A 13,556-nucleotide genomic window follows, 5' to 3' on the forward strand; every position below is an offset into this window, starting at 1 on the left:
AGCTATTTCTAGCTAAATGAACGCACCTTGAGATCATATCCTTACATGAAAAGTATAAATATCACATGATTTTTTTCTGCTGTGAGAAACCCAAAGTGTAAATAAAGATCATAGTAGATATTGCAAAACAGAAAATGTTCAAAGGAGAAGAGGAACAAGAGTGGGTGAGGTAAGCAAAGACAAGAAAAAAAGAACAGGACAAAAATGGAAACAAATGTACAAAATACATTAAGTGAAGAGGGTTGAAGGGAAGATAGGGAATGGGGAAAGAAAGAAGAATCAAGATACCTCATGTACAGGAACAAATTCCCTATGATGAATCTTATCAATATGTATATATAGAATGTACCAATAAACTTTTTAAAAAGACACCAATCAATTCCCCTCATAATACTCTACTTGCTTGTTTGTTCCATCTTTTTTGAGACAGGGTTTCACCATGCAGTTCAAGTTGGCCTTGAACTCACTTTGTAGCCCAGGCTGTCCCTGAACTTGCAGCCACCCTCCTGCCTCAGCCCCCAAGTGCTGGTATTACATGTGTATGCCACCACGCCCAACTCCCCTGGATTTCAAAATATTTATGCCATCATTCTTGCCACTTTCTGAAGGAGCTCTGGAAGTGCCCATTCGTGGGTACCCTTACAAGGTGTGAATGCCGGTGCTGAGTGCCTTCAGCTGAAAGGTAGGCTCATAAAAACATTACAGTGTGTGCTCACCCACTTTATTAAGCAGATCTGGAACCACACAACTTCTGGCTTTTTCCCAAAGTCAAAATTCCCATGAAATTCAAATATTTTTAATCAATTCAGACACAGAGGCAGCCAAACACACTCCCAAAAGACTTCCAGAACTGCTTCAGAAAGTGGCAAGAATAATGGGAGAAGTGGGTTTCAGATGAGTAGGAGTGCTTTGAGAAGAGTTCATGGCAATGCATCTTTACTGTAATCTTTTTCAAGAGTCATCCATCATATGTGTCAATCACACCTTGCATACTTCACACACACGTCAGTGTTTCTCCCTTCCTCCTTGAATCTAGACTGTTGCAGAGTAATGAGAACATGTAAGTGTCCGCCATTCCCTTTGAGGGACACATGTGATGGCCACCCAGCTGCCAACCATCACACACCATTCACACACTCAGCAATCCCATCCTCCTGGTGGAGAAAAGAACCCAAAGGCCAACCCCTAAAAAAAAATCTATTGTTTTTCCTGATGTTAACACAGACTTTTGATTGTCTCTTTGTCTTTTTTAAGACAATGCCTTTAAGACATTGTCTTTAAGACAATGTCTTTTAAGACAATTAAGAACAACAGAGAAGTTTGTCAGTGGAAAATAAACAGAGGTCTAATGAGAAAAATCACCTCCCAAGCCTGGAGCCAAAGAGAAAAGAGGGTTCCACTCAACTCTGTTTGGATAACCAGCGGGTAAAATCTAAGAGAAAATGACCTGGTTTTTCCTGCAGCAGCAGGAGCATAACATATTTCTGTTCCTAAGCAACAGACAGATGCCTTTATTTCCCATCATGGCTGAGGCTCCAGTCATTCAATTTTCTATTTCCTTTACAGCTCAACCCCTACTTCTTCCCTACCTACTGAACAGAAGCTTGCAGGGCTGGGCTGCCTCCCCCACCCCCGCCCTGCTTCCCTGGTGCTCCCTCTCACACACACACACAATCATTTTCTGAAAGACTTGATCCTGTTCTTCTTGGGTACAAGGAAAAGAACATAATCTAGAACGCCATCTGTCATCCTGAAATAGCCAATAGTGGCACTATTTTTACCCGGCAATTATCAAACAAATGGAGTCATTTAAAAGAGTCACAGCTGTTCCTCGGTGTTTTCTCAGTACAAATATGACAGAGTGCATGCTGATTTTGTTTTCTGCTTTATGTTTCATGCATAAAGAGACTGTGATCATTTTTCAAGCTCCCATCAGAACACAAGTCAAAGTGTGTACTCTGCCACTGAGTCACTCACACAAATTAAAAACCTTTTGTTATCTTGATGGCACAGTCAGGGTTTTGCTAAATGTGGTTCTTATTTAGAAAGTCAATGCAGTGAACTGCATTTTTCTGAGTAGCTGCTATGAAGCTTTTTACGTGCACAAAAAGCATTAAGTCTCCTCCTGCTTAAACACAACCTGAAAAGATGTATTAGTACTCATGATTTATATATATGCTAGTACTTTTAATGAGAAAGCAAAATTCTGCAAAATGTATCCTGTTTTCCCATTATCAGATAACATAAAGTCAAGAATGTGTCCTATGGAAATGCATGTCCCAAGTAAACTAAACACACACACACACTCACATGGGTGTGCGCAAACACACACACACACACACACACACGCATGCATGTTTATGTGTACATACCACACAGGGGCCAAAAATCTCTCATTCCTCCTATACACCTTCATCTGCACCCTCTTCCTATATTTGAGGAATTGCCCAACTACAAAAGGCATTGCTGATGTACCACAATCACCATGACAATGCTGTCTCTGCTTCCCTTGCAGCTGAGACACAGCCACCTGACCTCAGCACCACTATCAGAGGCAGAGGTGGCCAGCCACCTAAGAGTATAGAGATCACCCAGCTCTGCCTCTGGAGAACAGAGATGCTGTAGGACTGGCACTGGCCTGCACTGCTCTGGCCAGGTGCTCAATCTAGAGTGCAAGCTCTGACCTCCAGTGCTCTGCAGTAACAAGTGTGCCCATCAGACCAGTTGTGAGGACTGTCCCTAGCTTCACAGCTACAAGCTGGCACTCCACCGTCCAGAGACTGTGAGTCAGACAACACCCTTTCAGACCACTCATTTTCTCCTTCAGTCAACCCAGCCCTTGCTTTTATTGTTACACTCAAGAACCCTACATCAGAAAAGTTTTTAATGTTTTAATCACAAGAAGATCAATGATATGCTTGAATTTTGTTACCTGACAAAATTTTCCATCTTTTCCCCAATTCTTGAGCCTCCAGTTTTTATTCCAAGCATACCCAATCAACAGAAATGTTTAATTTCTGAAAATTCCCTGATTCCTCATTTTCAAAGAGGAGTACAACCAAAAGTAAGATGAGAAAAGTCAAAGGAAGAAGGTGCAGGCTGACACAGCCACCTTCTCATATCAAAAACCAGAACACTGATTTTAGGGAATGCACAGCGAACCCTGACCTCAGCATGTGGAGCAAAGCTTTTTAAGCATTCATCTGCTCATGAGTCTCATGGGCATGTGTTAAGATGCAGACGCTGACTCAGTAATGATGGGACTCAACAGCTCCGGCAAAGTCCAGGTGGAGTGAGGATCCTTGTGCTTTGCTTAGCAAGATTTTACAGTATTAAGGTACTACTGCTGAATCTCCAAAATAAAACTGTCCCAGAACAAAGCCAAAACCAAAAAAAAAAGTGTTCTCCATTTTCTAGAGCTCATCTCTTCATTTTCTTTTAATTTTTTAGTTTGATTTTCTGTCTTTAACATTTGTTTTGTTTTGTTCTGATTTATTTACACGTTTGCAGTATGTGTTTACATTCCTGTGGGGAGCTGCTATGTGTACATAGCACATCTCAATTCTGTTCCCGTCCCCTTTCCCTCCTTTCCTAGCCTCCATCTCTTGATCCACTTCCCATTTGAGAAAGATTTATCCTACTTCCTATCTTCTATTTTTCGCTTTGTTTATAATTTTAATTTCTCACATAAAAGAAATCTTGTGATATTTGTGTAACGTTATGATCTCAAGGTGCATTCATTTTCCTACAAATGACTCAAGGTTGTCCTTCTTGATGGTACATAGTATTCCATTGTGCATTAATGTCACATTTTCTTTATCTATTCATCTGTTCAGGCTGCTTCCAAAGAAGTGACAATACATTTTGTCATGTTGCACATGACTCATACCATATGGAAAATTTCTATCACATTGGGAGTTAAGCTACAACATTTGAATTTTGGAGGGACAAAAATATTCAGTCCATAGCAGCTGAGTATAAAACAAGGCCATAAAATGTATAACAATAAAAGCACAAAAAAGCAAGAGAGAAGAAATAGAAGTAGACAGTTATTCCTATTATTTGCATGTGAACAATGGTAAATTAAAAACTACCCACTATACAAATGAAAAAGTATAATAAGCAAAAAAAACTAAAACAGTTTAGTTTTTTGGACAAATTAGTCCAAAAGACTAAATATTAATTTAGTCCAAAAGAAGTGTAGGAAACAAAAAAAGACAGATATGACAAACAGAAAAAGGTGGTAAGACAGAGGTTTAAATCCTATGATAATAATAACCATCTTAAATAGAAATAGAAATAGTCTTTCTATAGTGAAGTTAGGGGAAAAAAAGAAAGAAATAGTCTAAGTTCTCCCACTTACCAATATTTGTAAAACTTGATAAATTTTACACTTTAAAACGTAAAGTAAAACTCACTTTAAATAAAAAGAGAGGCTATAAGGAAAAATATAGAAAAACCACACACTTTACTAACACCAGTCAAAGAAAGCTGAGTGATTATGCTAAGATCAAAATAAATGTCAGAATAAAGAATATTACCAGAAAAAATAGTTTTATAGTGATAAAGGAATTAATTTGTCAAATTACAATTCTAAAACTTTATACAGAATATAAAAAGCTTTAAAATACAGAAAGTAAAAATTTATAGAATTAGATTAGACAAATTCATAATTACAATATAGCTGAATATTTCATTAGCCCAATTTCAATAACTGGTAAAAAAAGCAAGGATATAAAACACCAGAAAAACACTACAATGAAATTAACTTACTAGGCATTTATCGAACACTCCAACAAATACAAAATACCTATTCTTATCAAGTTACGTGGAACATTTAGAAGATCACATTTTGGACAATAAAACAAGCAGCAATAAATTTAAGGAGACTTATTTCATAGAAAGTAGGTTATCTCACCGGAATTAAAAGAAAACTCAATAACACAAAGATTCTAGAAAGATTCTCAAATATTTGGAAACTAAAGAACATGCTTACAAACATCCCACAAGTGAAATAAATCACAAAGGAAATTAGAAAATATTTTGAACTGAATAAAAAATTAAGACAAAATACATCAAAATGTGTAGGATGCTGGCAAAGCAGTGCTTATATTATAAAAGCACAAGGATTTAAAACAATGCTCATGTCAAAAAAAATTGAACAAATAAAATCAAAGTATAACAAAAGTAATCAAATGAAAGGAAATAGTAAAGATAAAAGCAAAAAGTCAATGAAATTTTTTTAAAACAGAAAAATAGAGAAAATCATCAACCAAAACATATTAGTTGGGAAAGACAATAAAGTTAATTAGGCCTCATGCTACTCAAGATAAAAAGACAGAAGATATAAATTATCATTCTCAGGAATAAGGGACAAACATTTGTGTGAATTCTATAGATGTTAAAAGGATAATGGGAATATTTTAAACTTTATACTAATCAACTTGAAAAACTTTAATGAAATGAACAAACTCCTTGAAAAACCAAATTCCATTTAAAGACAAGTAACACAATAGTCTTATATCTATTAAATAAACTGAATTTTTAGCTTTAAAAAAAAAACTTCCAGAAGAAGCCAATTCACCCTTCCCATGAGCTGGCAGAAGCTATGTGGGTCCCAGGAGGAGAAACAAGACATTGATTCATCCTTCTCATGAGCCAGTGGAAGCCATCTCCAGAAGGAGAAATAAAAAGCCAATTCATCATTCCCATGAGCCAGCAGAAGCCATGTGGGTCCCAGGAGGAGAAACATGAGCCAACTCACCCTTCCTATAAGCCAACTAACTGGGGTGCAGGCTAGGAGGCAAGAACAATCTCCTCCCCACGCAACCAGCTGATTCAGAGGAATACAGGCTATGTTGTTAGCAAACAGTTGTTTTTGAGATACAAAAAACAACTTAATGCTTTTATTGTTTGACTGACTTCGCAGGCCTGTAGCCAGTAGTCTGAGCATCTATAAAGAGGATGACAATATGCAATATAGCAAATACGGGGGATTTCCTTCTGTCTTGTCTTTGGAATTCAATATTGTTCTCACTGTTTTGTTTTATTGTTTTGTTTTACTCAATGTACTGCTTTGATTGGTTTTATTCTGTTCTGTTTCATCTGATTTTATTATGTCTGATGGTATGGGCAGAATTTTGAAGATGATAAGAGACATTATAGTAGCCATTGTTGATTTCCTAATAGGAAATCCTGTTTTGAAGTCCTGTATCACTTTCATTGTTTTATTTAGATTGGCTTTATTCTATTTTATTCTGTTAGGTTTTATTTTCTTTAAAATAAAATGAAAAAAAAACTTTCAGAATTAGAAGCCCTCACTAATAAATTCTACCAATTTTTTTAAATTACAGTTTTTCACAAATACTTCAAGAAAAGGAAGAAAAGAAAAATATGTCCCATTCATTCTATAATCCAGATTTAGCTTGATATCAAAACAGCAAAAATATTAAGGAAATAAAATATGGACCAATGTCTTTCATGAACAATGAAACAAAAAATCAAAATTTATTCAAAGAAATCCAACAATATACACAACAGATAAAAGATATGAGGAAATACTTTATTCCAGGAATACAAGGCTGACTCCATGTTCAAATTGAACGACATACTTCAGCATCTTAACAGACTAGCCAGGCATGGTGATGCATACTCATAATCCCAGCACTTGGGAGACTGAGGCAGGATTATCACCATGAGTTTGAGGCCAGTATAGGTTACATAGTGAGTTTAAGGCCAGCCTGAATTATATAGCAAGACCCTATCTCAAATAAATAAATGAATAAATAAATAAATAAGATTAATTTTAAAAACTATATGATCTTCTTGATTTATATAGAAAAATCAGCTGACAAAATTTGGCATTCATTTTTGTTAAAAATTTTTAGCAAAATAGAAATAGAAGGAAGCTGCCTCAGCATCAAAAGATCATCAGTGAAAAACATACAGGTAGGGGCTGCGGATTGAGCTCAGCAAGCAGACAGTCATCAGTTTGATCCCTGGTACTGATTTAAAAAAAAAAATACAGGTGATATCAGACTTAATGGTAAAAATCCAAATGCTTTTCCCCGAAGACTGAGAGCAAGGCCATTTACTCAACAAAACAATCTTTTATGAAGTCATGGCCTAATTATTTCACATTTTTATGCTTTATAAAAGGTACTGCTTCTTCAGTTATAAATAATTTTCTCTTTTAATTTTAAATAGTATTATGTTTTAATTCCTGTACTGTATGTAAAACAATTTTTTGTATATTTTATTTTGCACCTTGTAAAATTGTTGAACTCATTTATTAGTTTTAGTGGGTGTTATGTAGATGCCACTTCACAGTCTGAAGCATGTGGACCTTCTTGGTTCCAGGTACATGTAAACTCACTAAAGATGAACTAATAAAATGCTCACAAACCACATGAGTAAATTAATCACCACAAAGGTGAACCTGCAAAAGTAAAAAAAAAGTTACTACTTTCTTTTCAATCTGTATGCTTGTTATTTCTCACCATATTGCATCCTACTATAATAAGAAAATTCAGGGCAAATTTATTCACAGAAATTGACATGCTCATCTTAATATTTATGATCCTAGACTCTTAAATTCTAGGTAACTCAAAACAGTGCTGTGGTGGGTATGCTGGTGCACACCTGTAATCCCAGCACTGGGGAGGCCAAGGCAGGGGATATCACTGTGAGTTCGAGGCTAGCCTGGGGTATATAATGAGTTCAACCACAGTCTAAACTACATAGTGAGAGCCTGTCTCAAAAAAAAAAAAGAAGAAATGTTTTTTAAAAAAAAGAAATCTTTGTGATTTATGATTATTGAAGATTTCTTACAAAACACAGCAATTGTCAGCGGGGCATGGTAGCATACACTTGTAATCCCACACTCAGCAGGCTGAGGCAAGAGGATTGTTGCAAATTTGAGACCATCCTGGGCTACAAAGTGAGCTCAAGGACAGTCTGAACTGCATAGGGAGACCCTGTCACAAAAAAACAAACAAAAATATAGCAATTGTCACACATTTTCCTACTTGGTTCTTTCCAAGTCCAATGCATCTAAAGCTGTATTAAAAAAGAAAAAAAGTATAAATTGGATTTTATCAAACTTAGAACTTCTGTGCTTCAAAACACAGGAAGTCACACGCTGCCCCAGCAAGCCATATGGGGCTGCTGGAGTCACAGGTGGTGGGACACTATACCCAAGGAACCCAACAAAACCAGTAGTTGTTGAGTGAGGTGAACCAGTGTTGTGTTTTGGCACACAGACAAGCAGAACAGAAGTAGATGAGAGGGGCCAGCATTTTACTCCAAACAGAGCAGATTGAACTCCTGCAGAAGCACAAGCCTGGGTTGTGTTGGTGCCAAAGCCCCTGCGCGGAACCAGGGAAGAGCCATCCCATCACAGGAGACTGCTGGCAGTGGGAAGGCAGGCCTGGGGGAAAATCTGCTGGCAGGTAGGAGCTGGGACCACTCAGACTTCACCCAGGAGGTCATCGAAAGCCATTCTTAGCCGTCCATGCAAAGGACAGGAAAAGTCCTCTGGTCTGGGACAGCAAAGCAGCCCTGACACAGTGGCACAAGCAGGCAAAAACCCTTGTCCTCCTGCACTTCAAAGGCAAACTCCACCGAGGACCAGTGGCTTTGAGGAGCTAGTAGTGTAGAACAGAAGAAGCAGTGCACGATCTGGAAGGAGACAACTCTGCACGGGTCTGGAAGCAACCCCAGCTCTCCAACCCAAGAAAGAATGTGACGGTGACTGCAGTAGTGCCATGAGACAAACACGGTAAGAAGTGTCAGCTGAAGTCCTAGCCCCCAAAACCAGAGGACGAGATTAGCCCCTAACCCAGCACGAATTGTACTGCAAGCGAGGCTGGGCCACACAGCACATTTCGGAGATCTGACATGGACTCTAGCACAGAACTGTGGACATCAGAGAAATTTCTTATGTCTCTTTTTCTTTTCCTTTGCTTGATTGCTCTTCTTTTATCAAGATGACTAGGGCAGGAGTTCGTTTACTTTGCTCTGTTTTGTTTTGGTTTGTTGGGGGAGTGGTTGTGTTTTGTTCTGCTTTTTGTTTCTTATTGTGTTTGTTCGTTTTTGGGGTTCTTTTCATTGTTTTTTTTTCTTTTGACTAATTAGATTTCTGTATTTTTCTTTCACTCTATTCATCTTCTTGTCTTGCCTCAATTATCTCTCTTCATTTTATATTTTTATGTGACTGAACATCATTTTTTTCTTTTTCTGGTTCACCTCAATATTCTTTTTGCTTTCTCTCATTCTTTCTTTTCTGCCTCCCAAAACTGATGCTCATCCTTAGCCTTACAGTCTTGCTTCTTCTACATTTATGCCCATTCATCTCTGTTTCATCCCCTATTCTTAAATACCACCCAAACAGGGTAAAATCAACTTAACAAGGGAAATGCATTGTATACAATCTCCTTCTATATGTAAGATTTTGTTATATAACTTCAAAACCTGCTCCTAAAGATTAAATGTATCAACTTAAGTTATCACAGTTTTTCAGTTGCTAGGCTGTGCTTGATGATATTGTTATTGCTAAATCATACTACCTTAGCCAGGATGTCATGTGTGATTCTCTGGGGTAATAATCATCACCATAGTCCAGGACCAAAAGGCAGGGTGCTGAGCCAAACAGATTTCAACTTCTCCTCCTTAATAAAATAGGAAGGCAGATTCTTGGAATAGACACAAAGACCAATAACCAGTTGAACACAGCTCTGAAGAATAGACATTTCCTAGGGAAGGATCAATAAAGGGGTAAAAGGGTAAAACTATCTACCATAGAAAATCTACAACAGAAAAACTAAAATATAGGGGCTGGGGGTACAGCTTAGTGGCACAGCACCTGCCTGGTAAGTGCAAAGTCTTGAATTTGATTTCTGATACCAAAAAAAGAAAAGAAAGCATTAAACACAATGAGAGGCAGAAGCAAAATCTACTCCAAACCTGCGCCTGAGACAAGTCAAGAGCACAGTGAGATAGTGGAAAATGAAAGCCACACGTTACACCTTTCTGAAATAGCAGAAGTGGAAAAAAAATGCATATGGCTATAGAAAAAATAAGCTCTCAGGTGAAAGAAGAAATGATGAGCACAATGAAATACATACCTAATGAATCTAGATAGACTCAGATTTTTTAAAAAAATAGAGGAGCTTGAGAAAATGATAGAAATTATGAATGCCCAACACAGGAAAGAAATAGAAGCCATGAAACAGATCCAAATATATATCCAATGGATAAAAATTTTCATTGAAAGTATATGATTGAATGAAGAAGAAGCTAGAATATTATATATATATAATATTGTAATATATATATATTGCAAGTAGCAATCACAGTAAGAACAATATCTCTGAAACAGCAAGGGGCCATGAGAAATCAATCCAAAAGCAGCAAGATGAAACACAGAATAACTATATAAAACTGACTAGAGTTAACGAGAAAACCGGAGACAGCTCAAATGCCATTAATGGCAAGAAATTTCCCAAATATTGATAAAGAATTTGACATACAAATAAATGAGGAATACAGAACTCCAATTAGCCATGACAAAATAAACCTACACCAATGCACATAATAATCAAGATCTCAGAAATTCAGCACAAGAACAGAATAATAAAAGCTGTTAGAGAAAAGAAACAGATCGCCTATAAAAAAGCTGACCAGAATCATAGCAGACTTCTCAAAACAAACGCAAGTCGAGAAGAACTTGGAGTGAGGTATTTCAAGTCCTAAAACAAAACAGCATCAACCCAGATTGATGCACCCTACAAAACTGACATTTAAACAAAAACTATCTTTCATAATTAGTGGGAAAATAACATATTTCCATGACAAAGAACAACTGAAGAAATTCATAGACATTTGGAAATCCAAAAGATTATCAATATTTATTTTGAGAAACTGTACTCTAAAAAGATGAAAAACAAAAATAAATGGACAGTCTCCTAGATACATATGAATTGCCAAAATTGAATCAAGAAGATATAAAAGTTCTAAATAAATCATTATCAATGATATTGAAAATGTAATTTAAAACTTAACAACAAAGCAAAATCTAGTTTCTGATGGATTTGCTGCCAAATTCTATAAAAAAAAATTAGAGAGAAGATTTAATGGCACTACTGATCAAACTTTTTTTTGATACAAGGTCTCATCATGTAGTTTAGACCAGCCTTAAACTCACTGTGTAGCCCAGGCCGGCCTTGAACAGAGTGATCTCCTGCCTCAGCTTCCCAAGTGCTGGGATACAGGTGTGCACCACCCCACCCCACCCAGCTGAAACTCTTTAATGAATCTGAAAGGGGAGCAATATTCCCAAAGTCATTTCTGGAGGCAAGTATTACCCTGATAACAAAACCAGAGAAGGACATAACCAAAAAGAGAACCACAGGCCAATCTCCCTAACAAACATAGATGCAAAAATTCTCAGTAAGATTCTTGCCAGTAGAATGCAGCAAATCAGGAAGAAGATTATACACCATAACCAAGCAGGATTCACCATAGGGTTGCAGGGATGGCTCAACAAATGTAAATCAATAAATGTAATACTCTGTCAACAGAGCCAAAGACAAAAATCTGGTCACCTCAATAGATGCAGAAAAATCATTTGAAAAAGTCCAACACCCATTCATGATTTTAAAACAAACTCCAGAAATTTGGCATAGATGCCCTTCACCTCAATCTGATAGAGGTCCTCTATGACAAACTAATAGTCAACATCATACTAAGTGTACAAAAACTGAAAGTGTTCACTCTAAAATCAGAAATAAAACAAAGATGTCCACTATCATCACTCCTATTCAATATAGTTCTAGAAACATTAACCAGAGCAATTAGAAAAGAAAAAGAATTAGGATAGGAAAGGAAAAAGTTAAATTATCATTTTTTGCAGGTTACATGATACTCTACATAGCAGACCTCAAAACCTCCACCAAAAGATGTGTAGAGTTAATAATTTCATTCAGTAGTGTAGCTGAATGCAAAGTCAATAATCAAAACTCAGTAACATTTCAATACACCAGAGAGAAATTAGGGGAAACACACCCTTCACAAAAGCACTGAAAAAAAAAATACTTAGGAATCAATCTAACAAAGGATATAAAGATCTAAACAGTCAGAATTATAGTACTCTGAAAAAGGAGCTCAAACAGGATATCAGAAATTGGAAATATAGCCCTTTCTCATGGATAAGAACCAATATAGCAAAAATGGCCATACTCCCAAATTATTATACAATTTTCATGTGATCTGAATCAAAATATCATAGCATACCTCATAGAACTACAGAAAACACTCCTAAAATTCCTTTGGAACCTGAAGAGACCACAAGCCCTGACTTGAAATTATACTACAAAGCTATTGATAAAAACAGCATTGCACAGGCAAAAAAAAAAAAAACCCAGACCTAAAGATCAAAGCTACTAAAAAAACTACTAAAAGCCACTTTAAAAAAACAGAGGATCAGTAGAACAGATTAGAAGATGCAGAAACAACACCAAACCCTTCCAGCCTCCTTATCTTTGACAAAGTTTTTTTTTTCTTTCTTTCTTCCACACTCACTGGAAGAAAGATAGCCTCTTTAATAAATGGTGCTGGAAAAACTGACTTTCCATTTTCCAGACACTAAAACTATAGCCATGCCTCTCACCATTCACTAAACAAAAATTGAAATGGTTCAAAGATCTAAATATCAAAAACACTAAATCTGCTGTACAGAGGATAGGTAGAACTCTTGAAGACATAAATGTAGGCAAAAAAAAATCATAAACAAAACCACCTGCACAGGAAATACTACCAAGAATCAATAACTGGGATCTCATTCTATTAAAAAGCTTTTGCAAAGCAAAAGGAATTACCAACAGAGTGAAAGACAACCCACAAAGTGGGAAAAATTTTAACTAATTGTCCCTCAGACAAAAGGCTAATATCTAGAGCATAAAAAGAATTGAAGAATATCAGCCCCTCCAAATTTAAAGACCCAACACAAAAATGGGCATCTGATATGATACCTACTTCTCAGAGGAAGAAATACAAACAGCAAATAAATATATGAAAAAATGTTTAACATCGCTGGCCATTCGAAAGATGCAAATTAAGACAATACTGGGATTCCATCTCACCCCAGAAAAGGATGCTTATTGTCCAGAAAGCAATCAATAATAAATGCTGGCATGACTGTGAGGAAAAAGGAACCCTTCTTCACTGGTACTGGGAGTGCAGACTGGTGCAAACACTGGAAATCAGTGTGGATATTCCTTAAAAACCTAGGATTAGAGATTCCATTTGATCCAGCCATTCCCCTTCTTGATATCTTTCTGGAAGAATTACAGACTTTATATCACAGCAACATATGCACATTCATGTTTTAGCAGCACAGTTTTTAATAGCTAAATCTTGAAATAACCAAAATATCCACCAACAGAGGAATGGATTAAGATGTGGGATTTTTATACAATGGAGTACTTTTCAGCCAAAAAGAAGGATAACCTTGAGACATTTCTAGATAAATTAATATACCTTGAGAACATACTCCTAAG

Source organism: Cavia porcellus, unplaced genomic scaffold (assembly GCF_034190915.1).
Source record: "Cavia porcellus strain 051 isolate PalLab524CR breed Dunkin Hartley unplaced genomic scaffold, mCavPor4.1 scaffold_31, whole genome shotgun sequence".
Lineage (NCBI taxonomy): Eukaryota > Metazoa > Chordata > Mammalia > Rodentia > Caviidae > Cavia > Cavia porcellus.